Source organism: Balaenoptera physalus (genome assembly GCF_965194825.1).
Source record: "Balaenoptera physalus genome assembly, chromosome: 2".
NCBI classification, from domain to species: Eukaryota; Metazoa; Chordata; class Mammalia; order Artiodactyla; family Balaenopteridae; genus Balaenoptera; species Balaenoptera physalus.
In genome coordinates this window covers 32,708,555-32,736,317 of record NC_138883.1, presented here as the reverse complement: position 1 = coordinate 32,736,317, position 27,763 = coordinate 32,708,555, and the positions used below count along the sequence as shown (strand labels likewise).

General features: G+C 44.4%; 1 protein-coding gene across 1 annotated transcript in view; it reads left to right on the top strand.

The window, feature by feature from the left end:
• Positions 1-11,704: 11,704 nt before the first annotated feature.
• Positions 11,705-27,763, top strand: part of SUSD6 (sushi domain containing 6) — an 87,486-nt gene continuing 71,427 nt past the window's right edge. The window contains 1 exon segment of the mRNA XM_082451851.1: positions 11,705-12,020. The gene's annotated coding sequence lies outside the window, so the exon portion shown is untranslated.

The following is a 27,763-nucleotide window of genomic DNA, read 5'->3' as shown; positions in this document are numbered from 1 at the left end:
ATATATGTGCCACATCTTCTTTATCCATTCATCTGTCAATGGACACTCAGGTTGTTTCCATGTCCTGGCTATTGTAAATAGAGCTGCAATGAACATTGTGGTACATGACTCTTTTTTTTTTTTTTTAACATCTTTATTGGAGTATAATTGCTTTACAATGGTGTGTTAGTTTCTGCTTTATAACAAAGTGAATCAGCTATACATATACATATATCCCCATATCTCTTCCCTCTTGCATCTCCCTCCCTCCCACCCTCCCTATCCCACCCCTCTAGGTGGTCACAAAGCACCAAGCTGATCTCCCTGTGCTATGCAGCTGCTTCCCACTAGCTATCGGGTTTACATTTGGTAGTGTATATATGTACATGCCACTCTCTCACTTCGTCCCAGCTTACCCTTCCCCCTCCTGTGTCCTCAAGTCCATTCTCTACTAGGTCTGCATCTTTATTCCTATCCTGCTCCTAGGTTCTTCATGACCATTGTTTTTTTTTTTTTAGATTCCATATATATGTGTTAGCATATGGTATTTGTTTTTCTCTTTCTGACTTACTTCACTCTGTATGACAGACTCTAGGTCCATCCACCTCACTACAAATAACTCAGTTTCGTTTCTTTTTATGGCTGAGTAATATTCCATTGTATATATGTGCCACATCTTCTTTATCCTGCTTCCATGTCCTGGCTATTGTAAATAGTGCTGCAATGAACATTGTGGTACATGACTCTTTTTGAATTATGGTTTTCTCAGGGTATATGCCCAGTAGTGGGATTGCTGGGTCGTATGGTAGTTCTACTTTTAGATTTTTAAGGAACCTCCATACTGTTCTGCATAGTAGCTGTATCAATTTACATTCCCACCAACAGTGCAAGAGGGTTCCCTTTTCTCCACACCCTCTCCAGCATTTATTGTTTGTAGATTTTTTGACGATGGCCATTCTGACTGGTGTGAGGTGATACCTCATTGTAGTTTTGATTTGCATTTGTCTAATGATTAGTGATGTTGAGCATTCTTTCATGTGTTTGTTGGCAATCTGTATATCTTCTTTGGAGAAATGTCTATTTAGGTCTTCTGCCCATTTTTGGATTGGGTTGTTTGTTTTTTTGATATTGAGCTGCATGAGCTGCTTGTATATTTTGGAGATTAATCCTTTGTCAGTTGCTTCATTGCAAATATTTTCTCCCATTCTGAGGGCTGTCTTTTCGTCTTGTTTATGGTTTCCTTTGCTGTACAAAAGCTTTTAAGTTTCATTAGTTCCCATTTGTTTATTTTTGTTTTTATTTCCATTTCTCTAGGAGGTGGGTCAAAAAGGATCTTGCTGTGATTTATGTCATAGAGTGTTCTTCCTATGTTTTCATCTAACAGTCTTATAGTGTCTAGTCTTACATTTAGGTCTTTAATCCATTTTGAGTTTATTTTTGTGTATGGTGTTAGGGAGTGTTCTAATTTCATTCTTTTACATGTAGCTGTCCAGTTTTCCCAGCACCACTTATTGAAGAGACTGTCTTTTCTCCATTGTATATTCTTGCCTCCTTTTTCAAAGATACGGTGACCATATGTGTGTCGGTTTATCTCTGAGCTTTCTATCCTGTTCCATTGTTCTACATTTCTGTTTTTGTGCCAGTACCATACTGTCTTGATTACTGTAGCTTCGTAGTATAGTCTGAAGTTAGGGAGCCTGATTCCTCCAGCTCTATTTTTCTTTCTCAGGATTGCTTTGGCTATTCGGGGTCTTTTGTGTTTCCATACAAATTGTGAAACTTTTTGTTCTAGTTCTATGAAAAATGCCATTGGTAGTTTGATAGGGATTGCATTGAATCTGTAGATTGCTTTGGGTAGTATAGTCATTTTCACAGTGTTGATTCTTCCAATCCAAGAACATGGTATATCTCCATCTGTTTGTATCATCTTCAATTTCTTTCATCAGTGTCTTATAGTTTTGTGCATACAGGTCTTTTGTCTCCTTAGGTAGGTTTATCCCTAGGTATTTTATTCTTTTTGTTGCAATGGTAAATGGGAGTGTTTCCTTAATTTCTCTTTCAGATTTTTCATCGTTAGTGTATAAGAATGCAAGAGATTTCTGTGCATTAATTTTGTATCCTGCAACCTTACCAAATTCATTGATTAGCTCTAGTAGTTTTCTGGTAGCATCTTTAGGATTCTCTATGTATAGTATCATGTCATCTGCAAACAGTGACAGTTTTACTTCTTCTTTTCCAATTTGGATTCCTTTTATCTCTTTTTCTTCTCTGATTGCTGTGGCTAAAACTTCCAAAAGTATGTTGAATAATAGTGGTGAGAGTGGGCAACCTTGTCTTATTCCTGATCTTAGTGGAAATGGTTTCAGTTTTTCACCATTGAGAACGATGTTGGCTGTGGGTTTGTCATATATGGCCTTTATTATGTTGAGGTAAATTCCCTCTATGCCTACTTCCTAGAGGGTTTTTATCATAAATGGGTGTTGAATTTTGTCAAAAGCTTTCTCTGCATCTACTGAGATGATCATATGGTTTTTCTCCTTCGATTTGTTAATATGGTTTATCACATTGATTGATTTGCATATATTGAAGAATCCTTGCATTCCTGGAATAAACCCCACTTGATCATGGTGTATGATCCTTTTAATGTGCTGTTGGATTCTGTTTGCTAGTATTTTGTTGAGGATTTTTGCATCTATGTTCATCAGTGATATTGGCCTGTAGTTTTCTTTTTTTGTGACATCTTTGTCTGCTTTTGGTATCAGGGTGATGGTGGCCTCGTAGAATGAGTTTGGGAGTTTTCCTCCCTCTACTATATTTTGGAAGAGTTTAAGAAGGTTAGGTGTTAGCTCTTCTCTAAATGTTTGATAGCATTCGCCTGTGAAGCCATCTGGTCTTGGGCTTTTGTTTGTTGGAAGATTTTTAATCACAGTTTCAATTTCAGTGCTTCTGATTGGTCTGTTTATATTTTCTATTTTTTCCTGGTTCAGTCTCAGAAGGTTGTGCTTTTCTAAGAATTTGTCCATTTCTTCCAGGTTGTCCATTTTACTGGCATATTTTGGCTTGTAGTAATCTCTTATGATTTTTTGTATTTCTTCAGTATCATTTGTTACTTCTCCTTTTTCATTTCTAATTCTACTGATTTGAGTCTTCTCCCTATTTTTCCTGATGAGTCTGGCTAAAGGTTTATCAATTTTGTTTATCTTCTCAAAGAACCACCTATTAGTTTTATTGATCTTTGCTATCATTTACTTCATTTCTTTTTCATTTATTTTTGATCTGATCTTTATGATTTCTTTCATTCTGCTAACTTTGGGGGTTTTTTGTTCTTCTTTCTCTTACTGCTTTAGGTGTAAGGCTGGGTTGTTTATTTGAGATGTTTCTTGTTTCTTGAGGTAGGATTGTATTGCTATAAACTTCCCTCTTAGAACTGCTTTTGCTGCATCCCATGGGTTTTGGGTCATTGTGTTTTCATTGTTATTTGTTTCTAGGTATTTTTTGATTTCCTCAGTGATATCTTGGTTATTTAGTAGTGTATTGTTTAGCCTCCATGTGTTTGTATTTTTTACAGATTTTTTCCTGTAATTGATATCTAGTCTCATAGCATTGTGGTAGGAAAAGATACTTGATACAATTTCAATTTTCTTAAATTTACCAAGGCTTGATTTGTGACCCAAGATATGATCTATCCTGGAGAATGTTCCATGAGCACTTGAGAAGAAAGTGTATTCTGTTTTTTTTTGGATGGAATGTCGTATAAATATCAGTTAAGTCCATCTTGTTTAATGTATCATTTAAAGCTTGTGTTTCCTTATTTATTTTCATTTTGGATGATCTGTCCATTGGTGAAAGTGGGGTGTTAAAGTCTCCTACTATGATTGTGTTACTGTCTATTACCAGGGGAAATTAAAAGAAATCTTCATAGTGCACCTCAAGGGAGGTGATGGAAGTGACATACTTTTGGGGCATCAAATCTTTTTCACACACATTCCCTGGTAAATGGAGAATCTCTAGGGTTTGGCTGTCTCTTAGGGGTACCCCACATATTCTCTGCCCTCATTCACCTACTGGCTTTACTGGTGAGTGTATCTAACCCTAGGCCACCTATGCTGGGTTCACTGTTCGTACATGGCAGCTTCTGCAGACACACGTGCTGGTAAATGTTTAACAACTTGTTCTGGGAGTGAGGGTTGATTTGTAGTGTTTGCTAATTTCTGTGGTGTAAGTACTTCCACCATGTCTAATTTCAAGCTTTTAATGAGATGTTGTTGAACCTGGAATTGGGAAGAGATTCTAAGTAATATAATATTATACAGTATTTCCACCATACGTACATAATGGATGTAAATAGACTTGAAAGCATAGGTAAAAGCACAATGTAGTACAGTTAGGAACTGATAAGTTTGGGTATTTATTACTTTAAAACTTATAATTTTTTTAGTGTAATGTAAATACCATTATTTATTTATTTTTATTGTAGTATAGTTGATGTATTACAATATTATATAAATTTCAGGTGTACAACAAAATGATTCACAATTTTTATAAGATTATACTCTATTTGTAGTTATTATAAAATATTGGCTATAATCCCTGTGCTCTACAATATATCCTTGTAGCCTATTTATTTTAAACATAGTAGTTTGTATCTCTTAATCCCCTATGCCTATATTGCCTCTCTCTCCTTCCCTCTCCCCACTGGTAATCTCTAATTTGTTCTCTATATCTGTGAGTCTGTATCTTTTTTTGTTATAGTCACTAGTTAGTTTTATTTTTTAGATCCCATATATAAGTGATATCATACAGTGTTTGTCTGACTTTTTTCACTAAGCATAATACCCTCCAAGTCTATCCACATTGTTGCAAATGGAAAAATTTCATTCTTTTCTATGGCTGAGAAGGAATCCATTGTACTTAAATACCACATCTTCTTAGAGGGTCAAGAGGTACAAACTTCTAGTTATAAAATAAGTACGTCATGGGAATATAATGTATAGCATGGTGACTGTAGTTAATAATATTGTATTGCATATTTTAAAGTTCTAAGAGAGTAAATCTTAAAAGTTCTCATCACAAGAAAAAAATTTTTGTAACTTTGTATGGTGACAAATGGTAATTAGACTTATTGTGATGACCATTGTGCAGTGTATACAAATATCAAATCATTATGTTGTACACCTGAAACTAATATAAAGTTATATGTCAATTATACCTCAATAAAAAATAAATCCACTTCTAAAAAAAAAAAAAACCCCATATCTTCTTTATACATTCAACTGTTGAGGAATACTTAGGTGGTTTCCAAATCTTAGCTATTGTAAATATTGCTGCTCTGAACATTGGGGTGCATGTATCTTTTTGAATTAGTATTTTCATTTTTTTTTTTTTTTCAGATAAATACCTAGGAGTGGAATTGCTGGGTCATATGGTAGTTCTATTTTCAGTTTTTTGAGAAATCGTCATACTGTGTTCCATAATGGCTGCACTAATTTACATTCTCCCAAACCTAAAATTTATTTCGTTTTACATATATAATTTAATTCTTAATAAAGGCCATGTTTAACAACTGGGGCACAAAAATCTTGGGAATTTTACAGTTGGTTCTTGAGAGCCAGCATGTGCAGGCTCCAGCACAACACTGCAGGTAACTGGCTCTGGTCTCCCTTTAAAAAAATCACATTTGGGGGACTTCCCTGGCAGTCCAGTGGTTAAGACTCTGTGCTCCCAATGCAGGGGGCATGGGTTCGATCCCTGGTCAGGGAACTAAGATCCCGCACGGCGAGGCCAAAAAAACTAACCCCACCAAAAAAAAAAAAAAAAAATCACATTTGTTTTTTGCAGTGCAAGTTGCAGTTTTATTCCGTAAGAGGTAAGCAGGCCTGGCCCTGCTACTTAGTAACTGTAGCCTTGGCCTTATCTTTAACCTCTCAGTACCTCAGTTTCCTTCTACAAAATGCGGATAACAGTATTAATACTAACTTCACAGGTTACTGCAGGGATTAAATGAGATCACGTAGGTAAAGCCATTAGCACGGTGCCTGGCAGACAGTATGGGGTACTTAGTAAATCGGCAGTGGCACCAGAGCTTCACAGCCCTGCCTCTGCCTCCCCGGCCCATCTGAAGGGAGGGGGCCACTCCATCCTCATCCACCTGCTGTCAGAGGTAGCAGAGTCAATCACACCACCTGCCTTCCCACCATTAAATCACTTGAAAATGAATGGTCAGGACAGACTTGAGAAAGAAAGGGAATGGGTGTCAAGTGACCAGGAGCAGCAAGGGTGGAGGGCCACTTGTGTCTGGAAGGGCCTCAGGACACCACTGCTCCCAGGGCCTTCCTCCTTCCCTGCTGGCAGCCCCCCCACAGCCGCTGCCCAGCCCTCGGGCCAAGGCCAGGGAGAAGAAGCAGGAAATCAGGCTGGCTGGCACCTGTGCAGGCGGCATCTGGGCAGTTCCCATCTGAAGATACAGCAGGTAGATGCTCTCTTTGCTGCCTTGGCTTATCTTGAGTGTAAAATGGGGCTGATACTTTTACCCTGCTTACCTGGTCTGTGTCAGAGATACAGATGTCATCAAAGACTTGTCAGTGCTTCAGAACAACAGGAGGGGTTGGCTCACCCCCTTACACACACCTGCTGACCGGGCAGCCTCAGGTATACTTTTTCCAGGGCTGGGCTCAGGGTTGGGGTGAGCAGGGAATCACAGTTGCCGCTCTGGGAAGCCCCGCTCTGACCTCTGACCTCTGCAAAGCCCCCGGAGATCGGTGGCCAACAGGGACTGGGCCACCAAGCCTGACTCTCACAGGTTCCTGACACGCTTGGGGAGAGGTGCCATGGTTGACGCACAACCACCTAAGCTCAGGGTCTTCCTCCCCCGCGGTGGGAACTGCCCTTCAACTCTGCGTGCCCAGCCTTGCCTAGCCCACCCACCTTGGATTCTGACTTGCTGTGGTGACGGTGGCTTGAATACTTCCACCTCCCCTGGGGTCAGATGGGCTTACTTGTTTACTTTGAAGGCTGCCCAAGGAATCTTTAATCAAAACAAGAAACCCCATGCTAATTCCCGCCTCAGGTTAGGGAAGCCAGAAGTCTGCTAGATGCCTCTACTTCCTTACAGGTATAACTGGAGGATAATAATGTCTCACTTTATGGGGAGGATGTGTGGATAAAATGAGCTGGTGTGCAAGAAAGTCCTTTCAAAAAGATCAAGAAATATGTAAAGACCATTTGGGTCATTATTTGCTCTTTTTAAAAATTGGGGACAGGAGAAGGCATGTGATTTATTTGAAAAAATGTGACTTTTTTTTTTTTTTTTTTTTTTTAAACCCGGGATCTAGTAGTATCTGCCCAACAAATTAACAAATTAGGGCTTCACATTTCTTTTTTCTTACAAGGTCTGGTTATTTATTTTTTTTCTTTTACTATTTATTTATTTAGGCTGCGCCGGGTCTTAGTTGCGGCACGCAGGATCTTCGTTGCGGCATGCAGGATCTTTAGTTGCGGCATGTGGACTCCTAAGTTGCAGCATGCAAACTCTTAGTTGCGACATGCGGGATCTAGTTCCCTGACCAGGTATCAAACCTGGGCCCCCTGCATTGGGAGCACAAAGTCTTACCCACTGGGCCACCAGGGAAGTCCTGAAAAAGTGTGACTTTTGGAACAGACAAGAATGGATTCTGGTTTTGCAATGCTATGTAGTTTCTGTTGTCACAGAAATCTCTCAGAGACTGTTTGCTCACGTGTAAAGCGGTGTTGACAATATTTAACTTGGGGGCGTTGTCAAAATTAGTGGTTACATGTATTAAGTCCCTACCAAGTATCTGGTACACAGTAAGTGCACAATAAATAGTAGCTGTCATTCCTGCTGTTATATGTAATAGTGATAGCAACAGAGATACCAAGTACAATTGACCCTCGAACAACACGGGTTTGCACTGCTTGGGTCCACTTACATGCGGATTTTTTCCAGTAAATATTACAGTACTATATGATCCCCATTGGTTGAATACAGGGATGTCAAACCGTGGATACAGAGGAACTGCATAAAGGTGGATTGACTGTAAGTTACAAGCGGATTTCAGACTGCAGAGAGGTTGGTTCCCCTAACCCCACCCTGTTCAAGGGTCAAGGTACAAATTCTGAACCTTTTCTCGCTTTCGCTTTCAGGGAGCCATGCTCCTCTTTCCTGCCCTCTAAGTGGTAGAGGCACAAGCGCCTAGATTCCTGGGAGAGGGAGAAGGAATACCATGCCCTCTGACTCATTCCATGGGAGTGACCGATTCTTCCTGGTTTGCCCAGGACTGTACTAGTTTTAGCACTGGAAGTCCATGTCCCTGGAACGCCCTTTGCCCCAGGCAAACTGGGATGATTGATCTACTCACCATCAACCTGGGTCTAGCCACCAAGCCATTTTCCAGTACCTAGATTTAGAGTATAAAGATTTGTACTGGAAATCTGGATGGACCTAGGAATATTAGCTTGAAGATCCATCTTAAGTCCTTTTAGTACAAAGCAGGGGCTATATAAATAAGTGAAAATTAAAAAATTAGCTCTGGCCTTAAAATTTATTATGCTAGGTGTAAGATACAAAAAAATCAATTATGAAGACCACATCTTGTAGGATTCCATATAAAAAATGTCCAGTATAAGCCAATCTATGGAAACAGAAAGTAGATTATTGGTTGCCTAGGGCAGGGGTTGGGGTGGAAGGAAATGGGGAGTGATTGCTAATGAGTATACAGTTTCTTTTGGGGATCATGAAAATGTGCTAAAATTGATTGTGGTAATGGTTGTACAGCTCTGTAAATATACTGAAAACCATTGAGTTGTACATTTTAAATATACAATTATATATTTAAACTGTGAGTAGTATGGTATGTGAATTATATCTCAGTAAATCTGTTAAATTTTCAAAAATATTTACAAATTTTAAAACAATTTTTTAAATTAAAAAAAAAAATCAACTGTTCCTCCCACTTGAGAATCTCTAAATTTAAATTATTCTTAACTCTCATCTTGGGAATTATCTCTTTAATGGCCTAAAAATATTTAACCTCTGCCAGGGAGTACCATCCCCATTTTGCAGGTGAGACGAGCAAGGCCCCCAGGCAGAATGTAACAGGAGCTTTTGCTCAGCCCTATAGAGGAGGCCAGTGGAACCTGGCAGGAGGGGAAGTGGTGGGAGAGGAGAGGCTGGGGAGCCAGCATTTACAAAGGGAGAAAAGAGATTCATCCCTGATCCTGGCAATATAAAGCAGAAGGAAATATGTGCTAAACTGAGGATCACCCAAAATGCCACAGAAGAGCAGAAGGGAAGCTCTAGAAAGGTTGCAAAGGGTGACTGGGGAGGGCATTCGGGGCAGAGGAAACAGTGTGGGCATGGGCTCTGAAGTGTGAAAGTAGGTAGCTTGTTAGAGGCATGCAGGTGGTGTGGGGAGGCTGGAGCGTGGGATGTGTGGAGGGATGGAGAGGATCTGGGCCAGATTGTAGGGTGCACCAGACACAGTCCAAGACATGCTCCAAGTTTGATTTTGTTCAGTGGACACTGGGATGTCCAGGATAAGATTTTTAGATAGTAACAGATTTGCATAAGGTCTCAGAAACCATTTTACAATGTGAGGTAGAGGGTCTTGCATGAAGTCACCGATCGGTTAGTGGCCAAACTGACTGCAGTGCAAAACTAGGGGCTCCAATGCCTGGCCTAACCCATCTTCCATCATGTCAAGCTGCCTTCCAGGATGATTTGCCTGCTCTTCTTTTCTTCTTCTCTCATCTGTCTTCTCTAACTCCTCCGTAGCCCTTCCTTTGCTTCCAACCCCCTTGTTGCTTTCCTGGGCCTTGGGTCTGCCTGGGGTGTTCCTGCAGCCGACAGCAGGTTGCTGAACTCGGTTGCAGATCCAGGCAGATCTAATGTTTGCTTTCAACCCCCTTAGTGGTCTGGGCAGTGAGACCCCAGTAGAGGAGGAAATGAGCCGGAAGGGAAGGTGTCCATCTTCTGCAGTGAGTCTGGACCTAGGAGATGTTAGAAAACAAAATTCAACCAACTAAATCTGAAGATCTAATTGGCTTTATTCAATGATTCAGGAATCACGGTGCATCCCATCTAGCAACTAGAAGCGTGCTCAGAGGAGTTGTACAAAATGGAAGGATTTTATAGGAAGAAGGCTGGGGCAAGGGAGCTATTATTAAAAGAAAAGAAAGGATAATTTTTAGGCCCGAAGGTCTTTTTTTTGGTGGGAGGGAAGAGAACTGCCAAGGGTTTTATTATGCAGATTGCCTCTTCTTCCTCTGGGGAATGGAGAGGGTCCATGTGACAGATTACAATGTGACAGCACCTCATTGGTGCTGACCAGAGGATTCCAAACTGGTTAAGATTACATCTATGGTGAAGGTCAAAACTGCAATTAGGTTAGGTGTTAAATCTAGGTTTGGTATCACGGGCTTTAGCACAAGCGACGCCATTTTGGGCCTGTGGGGTTTCTCTTTAACAGAACTCAAGGAGGAACGAAGGCAGAACAAAGACAGGCTTATGGAAAAGGAAGCAGCAGCCATAGGCTCTGTGGGGCCCAGAATGGGAGGGTTTTCTTGGGATGGGTGTGTGTGCATGGTGGTGGGGCGGGGGTCAGTGCGACACCCTGCTTGCTTTGTTTGAGCTACCTCAAAAATTCAACCTGTTAATTCACAGCACTCTTCCAGAGAACCTGCCAGAACTAGGCTAGGGGAGAGGCCCTGAGAGGGTGTCCAAAGGGCATCAGAAAGGAGAGCCTGCCTTACCCAATCTGCAGCAGAGGCTGAAGTCTCTGGGTCCGAGCGCAGACTCTGGCACTGATTCTCAAGTAGGAACGCCTCAACATTAATTGAGCACCTCTGAGACAGGCACTGTTCAAGGCCCTGGGCCACAAAGTCAAAACCGTTGTCATTAAGGGGTCACAAGCCCTGTAAACACATACAGAGGACGTATCTCCTAGGGCCGCAGTGGGATCACCTATAGATGCTGTAGCTATAAAGTCCACAGACTAGCATATGTTGGAAAATAGCCCCAGGAGACAAGGCTCAGGATGGGAAATAAAGTTAGGCGTGTGGCGGGGTTCTAGCCCGGACTCTGCCAGTCCGCACTCTGAACTTCAGTTTTCTGAACCTTGAGATCTGTCGCGTGCTTTTACTGTGCTGAGGAATCCCTTAGGAATGCTTTTTAAGATAGATTCCAGAGTCCAATCGTAGCTTTTTCGAATCAGAATGGCGGGACGTGGGACCCTAAATCTGCATTTTTACACCTGCACCCCCGGGACAATTTTGAGGTGAGTAGGCTTTGCAACATAGTTTGAGGAGTACCGCTTCACAGGGAGAAGTACCGCTTAGCGACAGGCCTGGCGAGGGATTCCTGAGCTAAGGAGGCAACAGGAATGAAAGCGTCTTGTCGACCGGAGAGCAAACCAATTCTTTGCAAATAACAGTAATCCAAATAATAATACAATAATAATAGTAAAAGAACTGGAGAGTGCAGCGCAAAGGCACCGCAGTCTGAATCTGTACAACCGCCCGATCCACTCTAGCAGCGCTGGCGTGACGGTCCCTTTAAGGACACCCCCCGCCCACCCTGTCTCGCCTCCCGCGGGGCGTGCGGGCCGACCGGCGGCGCGTGCGTGCTGCCAGCCGTCGACCGGCGGGGCTTCCCAGCGGGGCGGTCGCGGCGGCGCGACGCCGGCGCTGGTTGCGTGCGCGCCTGGCCCCGCCCCTCGCCCTCCCCTTCCCCTCCCCCTCCGCGGGCCTCCCCCTCCCGCGCGGTACAGCTGGGCTGGTGACGCGCGTACTGCTGCCGTTGCCTCTGCTACGGCCGCCGCGTTCCATTCTCCTAAGCCGGCGACATCCTCGTCCCCTGCCTCCAGCCTCCTCCTCCCGCAGCGCCGGCCAGCGCCAGCCAGACAAGGGCACTCGGGGTCTCGCCTAGACCCAAGAGGGCTGCGGGCGCGCGCAGGCGGCGGAGCGGATCCCGGCGCCGCGGACGCTGCGAGCGTCCGCCTCCCGGAGGTCGCCGCGCCGTTCCCCGGGTGAGTTGTCACCGCGGCCGGGGGACGGTGGGGCCGGGCATTGTGTCACTGGCGCCCTCGGCCGGCTGTCAGGGGTGCAGGACCGGCGCACCGCCCGGGAGGGACGCTGGGGAGCCCGGACGGCCGCCCCGCGTCGGCTGCTCTCCGCGCTTCCTGCGCCGGCCCGGCTGTCACCCCGACGCCCGGCGGCGAGCCCGGTGCCGGCGTGGGCCGAGAGGGCGGCGGGGGGGAGCTGTACCAAGGCCGGGAGGAAGACCGGCCGGCCGGCTTGCGGCCGGGAGCTTGGTGGCCGGGATCGAGGCGCGCCGCCCGGGCCTCGCCGGGCGTGCGGGGTCGCGCTCCGGCCCGGAATTCAGGGTGGAGACCACATTTTGCAGGTCGCTGGAGAGGAGGTAGTCACAGGCTGGCTGTCTTTATTACTGTTACTGTTTTCCCGTCAAGCCGACTAAAGCTGCGGGTCCTGCGCTGGGGCAGGGTTGGCTTAGCGATGGTGGACTTCCGAGGGCACCTTGGAACCCGGGTGTGCGAGCACCGGAGCTTTCTGGAGCCCCCGCTCCTCGTCTGGTCTTTAATCTCAAAAACTTTTCTTAGTATCCGGGCTGAGACGCACCGAAACCACTTCCTGTTTATGTATGTAGACTTTCTTTATTCACTTCTGGTTTTTAGAGACAAATACTGGTGTCGGTCTGACCCTCCCACAGGGTTGTGACTGTGGGGTTGCTGAAGTGGGAAGTTACCTGTGAGGAGGTCAGGAGAGGGAGGTGGTTTTGGGGACCGTAAGACCCAGGAGAAAAGAGGCGTCGAGAACAAATCTCCAGCTGGTTCGAGGGAAGTTCAGCAGTGAGGCCTGTTGCTGCTGTTCCCATAGAATGTCCCCTGGTGGCAGGCGGCTCGCTGGGCTTTACTGCTCTTGCTAACTGGGCTTGTGTGTGCTCTCTACAGAGGTGCAGTGAAACTACCCAGTTCAATTAAACCGTAGGTATTTTACACCCTTTCTACGTCTGCAGAGGTGACAAGAGTGTCTTTCCATCCTTTACACTGGTTAATTCACTTCTGTTCTTTTCATTGCTCTGATTTAAAAAATATGTATGAATGGGGTGAATGCATACATACACCTTTTCTGTTTTGGGAATTCCACACCCAAATTGTCACCATCTAGTGGAGGCTAGTAGAGACATGTGCTTGGCATTGAGTTTTGAATTTTCTGGGCTTTCCATTTTTAGCTAGATGCATATTCAACCAGAAATGAAAATTTTCAGAGTTTGGGGTGGGAGAGTACATCTACCTTCTCCTCAGTAGAGGAGATATTTAATAATGAAAAAATAATAGCAATAACAGGGGGAAGTTCTTGAGGACTTACTGTGAACTGAGTTTTGTGCCAAGAACTTTACTTTCTTGATCTCATTTAATAAACAACAAACTTTTGTGGTAGATTTTGTCATTATTCTCATTTTTTCAGATGAGAGCAAAGCCAAACAAGTAACTTGCCCAAGGTCACAAAGGTATCTCATAGTAGAGCCCTCACCCTGAACTACTAGATTATACTGTTAATTTCTAGTTTGCTTACCATTTGGTAAAATTGAAACTGGAGTCTTTCTAGACTCTTTCCAAAGCACTACTTCCTCAGGCTTTCTCAGATCATGCGCATCCTTATTTCTTTCTCCAAGGTACACATTTATGGTATATTTGCACAACATTCGTGTGTTCATTCATTCATTTTTTTTATTTAGTACTCACAAGTATTTGTGATACAGAATATACGCCGGGCACTGTGCTAGGTATTGGGGTTACTGCAGTGAATAAGACAGAACCCTGCCATTTCTTACGGAGTTCATGGTTTTTAAGTCAATTTATTTTGGCTTATGTTGTTAATTTTCATTGGTGGCCATTTGCTGCTTAAGGAAGTCCTGACCAGTGCATTAAATAGAGAACAGTACTGATACCACTCCTGATAAATAGAACTCCCTGTCCACAGGGTAGTCTTTTGGATACTGTAGTAGAAATGGCATAGGAAACCAAACCTTACCTACAGCTAGACGGAGACAGGTCCCTGAGTGCTCAGCGTAGGACATGCCTCTCCTCTGCCCTGCAGTGCTTAAACCCGGAGAGCAAACCCATTGTCAAATGGCAGTTCAACTTATTTGCTGAGGCTTGCCTTCTCAAAGCCCAGCATGTGGGCAGATAGAAAGAAGAGGAAGAAAGGTAGAATGAGGTGTTACAGATGCAGGCTGGCAGATGAAGAGACCTCAGCACTTTGTCTGGCTTCCTGGCAGGTCTCCATTATGTGGTGACTGAACTTGTGCTCTTATGTAATGGTGCGTCTCCTGGCAGGGGATTTCCTCCCTTGCTGTTCCCAGGGCAGCAATTCCTATAGCTACCCTCCCCCTCCATACACACACATATGCACCGTCCAAAGGGAATAATTTATCTGGCTTCTTAAAAGTAAGAACTTATTTCAACTTTATTGCTACTCAGCATTGTTTCACTTCCTCCATGCTTTTCCATCCTCCAGAAAAAAACTTGCCTTATGTTTTAAATCTTTCCTAGTACTCTCTTTCCGCATTCTTAGCTCTTCTGATAGCCAGGTAACTACTGGTATCTGTCTGTGGGCTCAGAGAATTACAGTATTTTTTAAAAAATTAGTGAGCCACGTAATCTTCCTCATTTCCGTACCAAAACAAGTGAACTGGGGAGAATGTCTTTAGCAGAGCCTCTTGCAGGCAGAGAAGGAAGGCCAGAGAGCACATGTGCTTGTCTTCCCCTCTAGTTCCCCATTTACTCAGGGACGATTCACCGAGAGACAGCAGCAGGGATGTGATGCCTGCTTACAGGCCTGAAATGCCTACTTGGAGGCCTGAATGTCTGCAGACCCACTAGGCCCAGTTGTGTAATTGCCATGCATGAAGCGTTTTACTGAGCTCCTAAATTTGACATGTGATCTCCTAGTGAAAGGTGCCGAGCAGGATTCATTTTCCCTCTTTCATCCACCTAGACAGTAGGGAAGTCTTGTGTAGAGGGCATTCCCTCAAGCAGTAGGAGAAAGATGGGAAGGAACAAGGAGAGGAAGAAGCCCAGTGTCTTTTTTTTTTTTTTAACTTTGAAAGCAAATATTGCTGTGGTGCAGACTTGAGTGTTGAGGATTAGGACACCTGCTTATATGATAATAGAGACTCTTTCCCCTGGTTTCTCCTCAAGATGGCTTCAGTCTAGGAGCCACCCACATATCCCACCGTGGTGAGGCTTCACTTAATGGGAATGGTTTTTAAAAAATTAGTATTTTTAAGTTATGTTGCCACATTGCAGGAAACTTGGAAACTAGAGCAGTGAGAAATGATACCTGTAATGTGGTAGGGCTGTTTCCCCATTGGTGGGAATGAAGGATGCAGCTCAGGGTTGGGGCTGGGGGGATGTGTGTGATGAGTATTTGAAGCTGCTAACAGCTGTGGATCTGAGACTAATGACAGTTTCAGGACAGCATGGGGGTGACCGTCCTTGAGCATCAAGATGTGTTCACTCCTGCCCCAGCTAGGATTCAAGGCAGCAGCCGTTGTTCCCTTAGATGGCTGTAAGTTCCAGTATATCCGTGTGAAACCTTTATCTGAAAAAGTAGAGGTACTGGGGAAAGAGGCACCTCTTACAAGGGTTAGGTTTCAGTGGCAGAGCCTGTCGGGCACCTGTGGATGTTTCCTTTTTCTTATGCTCACCTGTGTCTGTGATGCTGTCCTTTTTCTTTCCCTTTTAGTTCTTTGGCCTAGAAACCAGCAGGATTCCTCTATTTGCTCTCTCATCCTCTGGTTCTTACCTGAGTGTGGAAGTCTCCACTCTGTTGGTAGGCCTCTCGGTGGTGCCGAGTTGGGTCACTTCAGCTGTGAAAGGCCACCTGTGCTGCTGTCAGGGCTAGGGGACAGCTGAGTCTCCGTGAAGAGACTCACGGAGCAGAAAATGCAATAGCAGAAAATGCAGCGACTGTGGTGAGAACTGAACGGGTTTCACAGACTCTCGTGTTGCCTGTGATGTATTCTCCCTCCCTGGCTCTTATATCTCGAAAAAGGAAAATAGCCACACTTGAAGCATCTGAAGCCGCGTGCCAAGAATTCATGCAGTACTCCAGAGACAGGATATTATTGAAGCATTTTTCTCAAGCAGAAACAGATGTAGCTCCCTGTTTACTGTCGCCAGTGTTAGTGGATCCTTAAAATTACCTGATAGCAGTGTGCCCTTAAATGTACTCTCCCCTCCCATACACACGTACCATTATTATTATTATTTTTTTGGCAGAGCCCCGTTGCTTGATTTGGGGACAGGTAGCCTGGGATTCCTGATGATAGTAATAGGTTCTCAGTGGGTTTGCAGATGGCAGAGGTGGTGACTGACAATTCTTTATTACTCAGAAGAGGATCTTCTGTGGTGAAAGATTAAATGACTCAGGATTCTTTCCTCCTGTAGTTGGAGATTGGACACAAAACCTCAGAGAACAGACAAAAATAGGGGCTTTTTCCCAGCTTCCCCTTTCTTTCTATCCTTTTTTAAGGAGGGGGAAAGTCTGATCTTTCCAAATCCAGCCTCCTGCCAGCAGTGACTTGCTTCACCCACAGAAGTTTAAGAACAGAACATGAGTTGCCCTGTGTGTAGACTCTCCTTGCTGAAATTTTGGCTAGACTAGGCTTTGGTTTCTGACAAAGCCAGGAAAATGAAACTAGCTTCTGGGAATAGCAGAGGAGGAGTGTTTACCCCATTCTTCCTTCTTTGAGTTGTTCTTAGTTGATCTCAGTAAACTAAGTGGATGGAAGTTTAAAAAAGGGAACTTGAAAAAGAGAACAAGGTGGTTTTGCTTATTTTGCGTTTTAAGTTGTAGTCAAGGCAAACTGAGGGAGGACTGAGGGTTTTCTTTTGTTTTTAATCGTGAATACACTGGGACAAGATTACGGAAAGCTTGAAAAATAGAGGGGGGGAACCACTATGATTCTACCATCCTAACACAAACATTTCCATGTATTCTACTTTTTCTTTTAGTTGGTAGTCCTTGTAACATTCACTTTTGTATTTCGTTTTTTTTTCATTTAACATTATAGCATAAACATTTTCCTATAATAACACATAGCCTTTATAATTATTTTTAGTGGCTTCATAAAATTCCATCAAATAGATCAGCTGTGATTTAAATACCCTCTCTCATACATCTAGATTATTTCTAAGTTTGCTCAAGGAGATTTTTTTTTTTTGGAGGGGTGATTTTATTTTCTCATATGACATTTTTTAAGAACAGCTTTAAGACAATTTATATATCATAAAGGTCATCCATTTAAAGTGTACAGGCAGTGGACTTTAGTATATTTACAGAGTTGTCCAACGATCACCATAATCTTATCTAATCTAATCTTAGAACATTTTCATCACCCCCAAAAGAAACTCCATTAGTAGTCAGTCCCTATTCCTCTATAATCCCTCTAGCCCAGGGGCACCACTCATCCGCTCTCTATAGTTTACCTATTTGGACATTTCATTTGAATAGAATCATACAATATGCGGTCTTTAATGATTGGCTTCTTTAACTTAGCATGATGTTGCTGAGGTTTATCCATGTTGCAGCATATATCGCTACTTCATTCTGCTTTATTGCTGAACAATCTGTGGTTTAGATATACTACCGTATTTTGTTTATCCATTCATCAGCTGATGATCATTTGAGTTGTTTGTGTTTTTTGGTTATTATGGATAATGCCGCCGTGAACCCATGGGTTTCATGTAGACATATGTTTTCATTTCTCAGGGAGATATCTTAAAAGCTGCATCCATATTTCTACTTTGGAGTTAACGTTCTACTTGGTTATGCAGTTTGTTTGGGCAAGAACAGTATAGCAAAATCTCTTGGTCCTGTGGTGTTTAGGGTATTGCCCTGAATTAAGAAAAGGTGCTACATACACATATACATATATATACGTGTATATATGTGTATATATGCGTGTATTTATATACGTATATATACATGTATATATATACACGTGTGGGTGTGGGTGTGGGGGTGTGTGTGTATATATATATATATATATATATATATATTGTTTAAGAGGTTTGAACTCTCCAGTAGCATTGTTTCCAAATCTTTGGTGCAGAACTTTAAACAGTAGTGAGAGTTGACAGATGCATTAGTGCCTAAATTCAGTGCACATGTACTGCTGCTTTAAAAAAAGGGGGGGGGTGGTTTCAGCATGAAGCCTCAGTTGTAAATTGCATCATTGTGTCTTTTGGAGAGAGTGTTACCGTGAACCCCACAGAGCCTTCCTTATCAATGTAATTTATAGTTCTCAGAAGTTTTCCCTTTCCTTATGAAAAATTCCATGCTAGGGTTCTGTGCACCTGCTTGGAGGCTGCTGCTAGACTGGGGAGTGGCATGCTTGCTGAATAGAGAGCCAGCCCGTGACGGGGGGGAGGGAGAGGGGCTGTGAGCGTGGTTTAAACGCAGGCCTGAGAAAGAATGTTATTTAGAATGGCTCTTACGGGCTCTTACTGGTGGACCTTAGTTGCACCCGAGGTTTAAAATATAGATCAGGCCAGACACAAAGAGGAACAGATGGTGCTGCTGGGAGTGTCATTTCCTCTACAGATTAATCTACCCCTGGGTGGTTTTACATCATAGCAGCCTCAGTACTGAAATAGTGCAGTGCCTTCTTTCACTCTTGTTCTAATTGGAATTCCTAGCATTCGTGACCAATAGCTGGTCTTGCTTTTCCTGCTCCTAGATCCCTCCCAGAAGCTCTTGAAAGTGTGCATGTGTAGGCCACTTAAGGGTCAGAGGGTCAAGATAGTTCTACCTCTGAAACACATGGGACACAGGGCACATGCCCTTTGTCCAACAAGCCAGACAAAAACTAGGAAGTTGAATCATCTTCCCCTGTACCTGTTTCAGGTTCCTTCACCTGGAGCCAAGTCCAAGGACCAGTTTTTCCAGAAAGTTCCCTCGTGTGTGTGTGTAAATGTGTATGAATGCAGCCATAACTTCCCTGCCACTGTTCACTGCCAAAAGTCTTAGATTTGGAGTGGGCTCTACCTGTTAATACAAATTCTGTTCCCAAGTACTAGGAGTCTCAAAAGGCTGAGTGAGGAGACAGGACTCTTATCTGAAGATTTGAATGCTTGACTGTAGTATCCAGATGTTACCAAAACTTATTGCACAACAAGCCAAGCATGTGACCAGAGAGAGCTCATGAAATGCTAGAGTTGGGAGGATGGGACTCCGAGGATGGTCTCATTTTACAGCCTCACTTTATAGAATAGAAAAATGGGAAATGGTTGCTCAGAGCTCATTTTCCTGAGTGATGACAGGGCCAGGGGACAAGCCAGGGCTGCAGATTCCTAGTCTGGTACTTTTTCTATCCCAGTGTGATCAACTTCTCTTCTCTGGGCCTGTTCCAGGAAAGGGGATTGGAGCCCAGAAGGGTATGTGGTTCCTATCGTTAGGAACAAACTCCTATCCCTTCTGTGATTGTGGTTTTGAGTCTGATAGTGAAATTACAAAAGGGAATGAGTCTTTAAATTCAGTTCTTAAGAAGAACTGTTCTTAAAATGGGAGTTGTGCTTAGGCTGGGCCTGCTTAACTCTTTTATCTCTGTACTGTGCTTCCTTACAATTTAGAAAACACCACCTGACTCCAGGCCAATGGGATGTGGTTCCTGAGTCATTTTCCCGTTTGGGTCTCGCTCACCCAGGTGGGACAGTGGCAGGTAGGTGCTGGTGGCATCCTAGATGTAGTAGGACTGCCCAGTATTTGAGAAGATGCTGTCTAGGACGGCTGATGGCCCCTCCCTCGTAGCAGACTGAAACCCTTCACAACTGTGGTTCTGATATCCTCAGGTTTATTTTATGTCCAAATGCAGTGTGAACACACGTCCCTAACTGTCTCTCTAACCAGCCAGGAAGGAAATAGACTTCTCGGGTTGAAGTGTCATATATGCTAGCTCTCTCCATCCCAGAAAGCCAGTGAGTAGTTTGGTGTTCAGTGGGTGTTGTTCTTTCAATTGGCATGCTCAGGACATTTTTAGAGAATTAACAAATGGTATGTTGGCTGGTGCACACTTTTATCAATCCTTGATTCTCATCCACTCCCAGGTAGACACTCTGCCATGGGAAGGCCATCTACCTCCTTGTTTCAGTCCTGTGGGAATTTTGCTTGTTACACAGCAGGATGGCAAGAAAAACAGGCTCTGGGTTTCATAAGATTTCATTGGTCCATCTTATTTTCCCCTTTACATGCACCTTCAAGTTCTCATAATTTGTGAGCTGAAAATCTGGTTGGGCTGTGATGTCAGGCTGGTGGGAGGTGGGTAGAGGGTTGCTGCAGAAACCAAGAGGAAGGAAGGAAGTCAAGTCATTTGTGTGGCAGGTATTTAGTGAATGCCCGTGGTGGTTAAGTGCTAGGTATGCAGTTGTGAACCAGAACAAAATGCACACAGCACTTGCCCTCCAGAAGTTAACAGTCTGGGGGAGTACCCGCGGCTTATTTAATTTGACAGTAGCGTTGGAGGGATCTGTTGTGTAAAGCAGGCTTTCAGCTTGGCTACGCTGAAGGAGTGGCTCTGGCTTCTTCGGGCACATTTGTGCTCCAAACCAGCAACCACCCTGGAAGGGAGGAGGACTTGAAAAATACCCTTGGAGAATTCCTCCTGGCCTCCCTAGCAAGAGAGCAAATTGCCTTTCTCTGTGGAGCAAGCTTGGTCTAGGAGTTTGGAGTTTGGTCTGGTGTGAGGATTCCGGTTTTCCAGCTTTACTTAACTAACCAGTTTTTAATGTGGGAATGTTTTCTGACCCTGAAGTTTTTTTTTTTTTTTTTTTTTAGTTTAGAGAGAAAAGCGGGTGTGAATTCAACAGTGAGAAATTGGGAGAAGGGAAATAGGTAGGATCAGTGGTGTGAATTCCTTAGGGAATCCTTTTTTCTCCATTTCTTTCAAGCCTCAATTTTAGATATGTTAATTTGCGTCTCTTCCTGATATATCTGGCTTTATAACTTGCTGGGGGCAGTAAAGGACCTAGTACACTACTGGCACAAATAAGGGTCCCAATAAACGCACATCCCCGTATGTTTTACCTCTGTGGGTAAGCCATCTCCATGTAGGCTCAGGTTCTAGGCTGAGACTGGAAGTTCCCTGAGGTCAGTGACTGTCTTGTCCACTTCTTTATACTCAGCTTCTGGATTAATTGACTGGTTGAGAAGGATTGACCAGGTATAGAGGATTAAAGTAAAAAGGGTGAGAGGGCAAGGTGACCTTGAGGCCATAAGCCTTGATGACAAGGAATGTAAGAGTGGTATTATTGATGAAATTCTAAAAAGAAACATTTGGGGGGAGGCTTGGTTTGAGTGAAAAACAAATATAAACAAGGTGATAAAAAGCTGTTAACATTCACCAAGTTTACTATGACTGGTGGCAGGAAAAGAAGACAGCTCAGGAACCATGGAGGTGGGAGGAGGAGAAGGAAAGAGAGGGTATTGGCTGTTGTCCAAAATGTTTTAGCAAGGCCAGTCAAAAACAATCTATAGGACCCCTTACAAATTTTGATCCGAGACCAGAGATTCACCCCTTCTAATTTTCAAGTGCAGGTCTTTGTTTCTGGAAAACTCTGTCATTCTTTTAAAAGCCTCAGGAGGCATCAGTCATACCCTAAAGCCAATTTACATGTGTGCATCTACTGGTTTGGCCTTTTTTACAAATATATATGTTATCCACTGTGACTCTGGCTGCAGGCCAGGAAGTGGTTAACACAGGATGGCTTGTTTCTGTTTGTTCTCCACAACTGAGCTCTTCTGGGGGCGGTTCTTTTGCTCCTGGAATTACAAAATATAATTGTGTGGGTCATCTCATTTGAAGGTCTGTGAATGCTTTTGAAAAATCACATCTTTGAAAGAAGGGCTGCTCTCTGCAAATGCTGACTGTTTTTCTTGGGATGTGTGTGACAGTGAATGAACAGATTCCAGAGCCTTTGGTGTTGGTAAAACTTTCTGTGGATGGTAACAAGTAGATGTTTGTTAAGCAGTGCATCTGAACTAATTTATTAATTGAACAAGTATTGGATGCTCTTTCCCATATAATCATCTCCCCACAGGGATTCTTTGCAGCACAGTATAACCAAGATTTTGAATTGTTCTCCAGTGTTTTGGTTAATCTTTTCCCCTCATAGATGTCAAACCCCTTGAGGAGGGAGGGGGTGGTTTAAGTTTCTTCTTCATTTACTTATGTAGGTTGGGCATTCATATTAATAGCAATAAAGATTTATTTATTGTATAAAGTGCTTTCACATAAGAAATCAGATAATTACTGTGAGGAAGGTTTCAGTCCCATTTTACAAATGGGAAAGCCAAGGCCTTTGGTAACCAGTGGACATTTAGCGTCCACTGTGCTTGTAAATAGGGATGCTGAGTCAGCCAGGGCTGAGGTTGAATCAAACATTGGTATCCTGCTGGGAAATAGGAAAGCTCTTGGAATTGCAGACTTGATAAATTTTAACTTGTGTGTGAAAAGCAATGTAACAACCCCTTGCCTCGTCCCTACCCCCATCTCAACATAGGTACTCTAAAGGTCGGTATGTTTTTGTGTACTGATGGGACAGAGATGTGAAAGTGTGTGTAATTAGAAAAGGCAAATTTCATCTCCTAACTAAGGAAAAAGCATTGCCATATAGTCTGAGAAGGTTTTTACTTTTATTTTTTGGAGGAGCAGGGAGGCCACAGGGGCAAAACCCTGGTATCTAGAAACCCATGCAGTTTTCAGGTTATTAGAGATTCATCTGGGGGTGAGCCAGAGCAGAAATTCTAAGTTCCTCGGGTTCTAAGGGCTCTGTGTTGGCGATTCTAAGTTCCTCGGGTTCTAAGGGCTCTGTGTTGGCGATTCTAAGTTCCTCGGGTTCTAAGGGCTCTGTGTTGGCGATTCTAAGTTCCTCGGGTTCTAAGGGCTCTGTGTTGGCGATTCTAAGTTCCTCGGGTTCTAAGGGCTCTGTGTTGGCGATTCTAAGTTCCTCGGGTTCTAAGGGCTCTGTGTTGGCGATTCTAAGTTCCTCGGGTTCTAAGGGCTCTGTGTTGGCGATTCTAAGTTCCTCGGGTTCTAAGGGCTCTGTGTTGGCGATTCTAAGTTCCTCGGGTTCTAAGGGCTCTGTGTTGGTGATTCTAAGTTCCTCGGGTTCTAAGGGCTCTGTGTTGGCGATTTTGAGGGCTCTGCAGTCTGTATCAGCTTTGTTGCAGTCTTGTTCTGTCTTTCTGCAGGTGAGTTCTGACTCTAGGCGCCAACTGTGGGTCCGGGCCTTCCTGAGATGCCCCCCGCAGCTGTTTCCAAAGGCGGACTGTCTTCGCTTCAGTACTCCTAAGGGCTCCTGAAGAGTGTCCTTTCTTGCTGACAGGGGGATCCAAGGTCTCCTGTAGGCCTGGCTTGACCTCCTCTTCCCCATTGTCCTGCCCTTACTTTCAGAGGCAGAAGGTGAGCCTGTGTGGGCAGTGAGGAGGTTGGAGGTGAAGGTCCTGCCTCATCAGGACAGCTTAGATTTGAAAAACATAAAGCAGTGCCAATGTTCCTGGGGCAGGGTGTGCTCAGACAGCCTGTCTGCTGTTTCCATTTGGTTGGGAAAGTGGAGAAGTGAGACTGGCTGTGGGCCAGGCAGAGCTTCCCCCTTTCCTATGGTGAATGAAAATGGACGATTGTTTCGAGGAGTGGGTACTGAGTGGGAGGCAGCGGAGGAGAGCGGGCCTTGGGACCAGACTCGCCCTGCTTCCCGTCTCAGCTCAGCCACTTCCCAGCTGTATGACCTTGAGCAAATTTAACCTCTCAGACGCTCAGTTTTATCACTTGTAAAATGGAGATGATAATATTACCACTACCTATCTCTAGAGGGGTAGACCTACCAGAATATTAATGATTACCTGGGGTGGGAATTCTGGGGTGATAAAGGGTAACAGGAAACTATAACTTCTTAAACTTTCTTTTTGTTTCATTTGAATTTTCACTGTTGGCATGTATAACTTAAATAATTAAAATTATGTTGAAATGTAACCCCTCATGGGGTTGTTATGAAAATCAAATAAAATGGGATAGTTAAAACACTAGGTTCAGTGTCTGACAAGTCAAAGATACTCATGGCAGTTTATTTGGGGAAGAAGTGGTATTAATTAGTATTTGACCCTTACTTTTTGTAGTGTTAGATTTTCTGTCTGGCTTGTGTACTTTGGATAAGTTTTTTTGTTAAGCCCCGGTTCTTAAACTGAAAATGGGGGTTAACATCAGTATCTACTACATAGGGGGGTTTGGAGGAGACATGGAAAGCAACTAGCCTGGTACCTGGCTCATAGTAAGCGCTCAGTAAATATTATCTGTTGTTGGCTATTATCCTCTCAGTTACCCTGGAAGTGAGGTGGGAGTGATGCCCACTTTAAAGTTACAGAATGTGAGGCACAGAGTAGTTTAGGACAAGTGTGCTGTCGTAAGGCCGAGGGCTGAGTTAGCAGCAGAAATGGTGACGCTGATGCTTATGCTTGTGCGGCCTGTCGGCCAAGGTGGCAACCCAGGGAGGTCTCACCGATGGGCAGACGCGAAGCACCGGCCAGGTGCTGGGTGTGAAACATGCTGCTGGTCTGGACAGCGGGGATTATCGAGGGTCAGTTTTTCCGAGAAGGGGAGAGGCCAGTTTAGGGCCACATCCTTCCTCTACTTTCTAAGGCAGATGGACCGCATCCAGATTGACAAAAGGGAGGGGCTTGTTTCCTCTTGCTTTTCTTTCACATCCTCCTGGCTTGTCAGGTGGTAGACTCCTGACCACTGCCCTTGTTGTGGGTTCAGTTTTCTCAGCTCCTCCGGTCTGGCCTTCTCTGTTAAACTGCCCTGCTGCTGGAGTCCACGCCGACAGCCTCCCAGCCCTCCTCCTTCTGTCCTGGAGGGCCAGCACAAGGACGCTCAGCTTCTGTGGGGTAGGCCTGTTTCCACACCACTTTGGTACTGCCGGTGGCTTCCTCCCTGCTCCTCAGCTAGCTGCCTGTCTGTGCGGCTGAATGGGTGAGTTGAAGCCACACTTGGTGGGAAATCAGTTTGGAGCTTCGCTGTGGGCTCCTGTTCTGTGTATTCACATTTTGAGAGGAAAAAACACTGAGTGATTTCTGCCCAGCATTGTTTTCAGAGAGTGAGAGATTCTCATCCCCAAACCCAGTTGTGAGGCCAGAGCTGATTATGCTGCAGTTTCTCACCTTGGGTTTGTACTGCCTGCTTCTCACCCTTGCCTTCTCAGTTCTCTCTTTACCACATTTGCCTTGCTGCGTCTTCACAGGGGTCATGAAATACCAAAAATTGGTGAACAATACAGGCAGTACAGTGTTTAAAGTTTCACCAACCCAGGTTTGCTTAGTGGACTAGAAGAGGGCGTGTGCCTATTTGAATATTTATTTATTTATTTGGCTGCGTCGGCTCTTAGTTGTGGCGCGCAGGATCTTTGTTGTGGCATGTGAGATCTTTCGTTGCGGCGTGTGGGCTTCTGTCTAGTTGTGGTGAGCAGACTCCAGAGTGCGCAGGCTCAGTAGTTGCAGCACGCGGGCTCTCTAGTTGTGGCGTGCGGGCTCCAGAGTGCATGGGCTCAGTAGTTGCAGCAGGCGGGCTTAGTTGCCCCACGGCATGTGTCCCTGACCAGGGATCGAATCCACGTCCCCTGCGTTGGAAGGCGGATTGTTAACTACTGGACCACCAGGGAAGTCCCAGGGGTGTGCATATTTGTACAGACTCTTGCACATGATAGTTTTTATCCTGTTTTTGTGTGTTTCAAATACACCTTTTTCCATTTGTGTTTAGTGGTGGCTGGTGAACCTTGTAGTCCATTTTTCTTTGGGGTATATCGTTGCTGTAGGTGTTGGGTTCACATTTTATGCTTAATTCCCCATCAGGATCTGAAGAATAGGCCTGCTGTTGAGGCACCACAAACCAAGTCATTGCACCTCGAGACAAGTCTGCTCTGACTCCCAGGCTGCTTTCTTTTCCTTATTTATGGTGGCCTGAAGACCTCCATGAAGTGCATCAAAGTGTTTCCTGTTGGCTTGACAAAAGGCAGGTACTTGGAGGAGCTTAAAGACCTCGTGGAGGGGACCCTCTTACTCTTAGCTAATTGAAAAATAAGACTCTTCAGTGGAGAAGCTGCCCTCCCACCTGGCTTATGAAAGCCCCTCTGAAACACAAGTTGTTCCTGCTGTTTGTCATGTTTCTGTAGTATTTATCGGGTTTTTGGAGACAGACTTGCTTAAATTAATTCTGGTTATAAGGGTGATGCCTGGAAGTTTTGGAGGAGGTACTTACAAAAGAGTCAAGCTCTGGGCTTATTTCAGGTCTAATCATGAGCTAGCAGGAGCAGCCTTAGGGCTCCAGGGAGGGAGGCATGGCACACTGCCTTGGAGCTGTCATTGAGGATGCCACCTTTTGGGAACCAAACTGTAGGCAGTTCCTGGCCTGTGTGAAGTTGTGCCTGGGGCTTATCAGAAATGAACCAGATGGTGTTTCTAGCAAAACTGGCAGATGTTCTTGCTGTCAGAATTGATTTAAAATTTTTACATGTAAATGTGGAATTACGGGAATTTTCCTTTTGGGGTTTTTAGTTGCATGTGGAAATGCTACCCTTACCTTACAGAGGCCTTTATTTATCTCCTGCTTCTGGCCACAAGTGACTCTCAACTCCGTGTCCTCCCATCCCCTCTGGTTACTTTTCTCATTAAATGGGTCATTTGTGGTGGGGAGATAGAAGGTGACCAGTCCTCTCTTTAGTGTAATTTGAAGGTTGCTGATGGGACCATGTGCCCAGAATGTGCCTGCTACACAGATAACATCGGGGACTAAAATGTTCATCATTTGAGTCACTCCTTTGAGTTGAGACCTTTGGATGTAGCAGCTGTGATACCTAGAAAGAGTGACTGTATCAGGGTCACAGAGCCCAGGAAAGAAGGAAGAAGAAAAATCCCATGGGGAGTGGGACAAGGCAGGAAGTATTGAGTGCCCGCTCTGTGCCAGGCCCTGTGCTAGGTGTTGTACCTAGGAGGGCCTGTCTCCACTTCATGGATCAGAAAACCAAGCTCTAAAAAGTTAAGTACTGTAAGTAACTGTGTGGAGCCCGAACCAAGGTTGGAGGGATTCCAAAGCCTGTGTTGTTTTCATGGCAGATAAAATGCGCGTGTATTAGGAAGTTGTTGGGGTGGAGGATGAGGTGGTGAGGGAGACAGAAAACAAATGCCTGGAGAGCAGAGGACAGGGTCAGGTGGGGAGCTGCTGTGGAGGGTGCTGGGGAGTGAATGGTGCTGGGTGAAGGATGTGGAAAGGAGAGGTTGCTTAGCAAAGTGATCTGAAGTGGAAAAAAAGAAGAAAAAAAAGGGTTATGGTTTCACTTTGAGGGGTGTACCATTGGATGATGGCAGCTCTTCCCTGAAGGAAGTGCCGTGGAGTGTGTTTGGGGCCTGGAGGGCCAGATAGACTCTGTCTTTAGGCCGGTGGCAGTTGGGCCCTACAGGAAGCCTTTTAATCCCTGGTGCTTATAGACTGGCCTGTACTCTACTCAAAAGCAACTCCCATTTCAGTTAGTGAAGGCAGCATTATTCGCCTTTGCAACACCGCATTTATGGATCCCCATTTGGCCCGGCAGGAGGGGCTGGGTAATGCCGTGTGATATTATCCTGATTCCCTGCTGCCTCAGAGGTTGTGCAGGGACAGTTCTGCCATTTCCCTCTAAGTGACCTCTGGCTGCTCCCT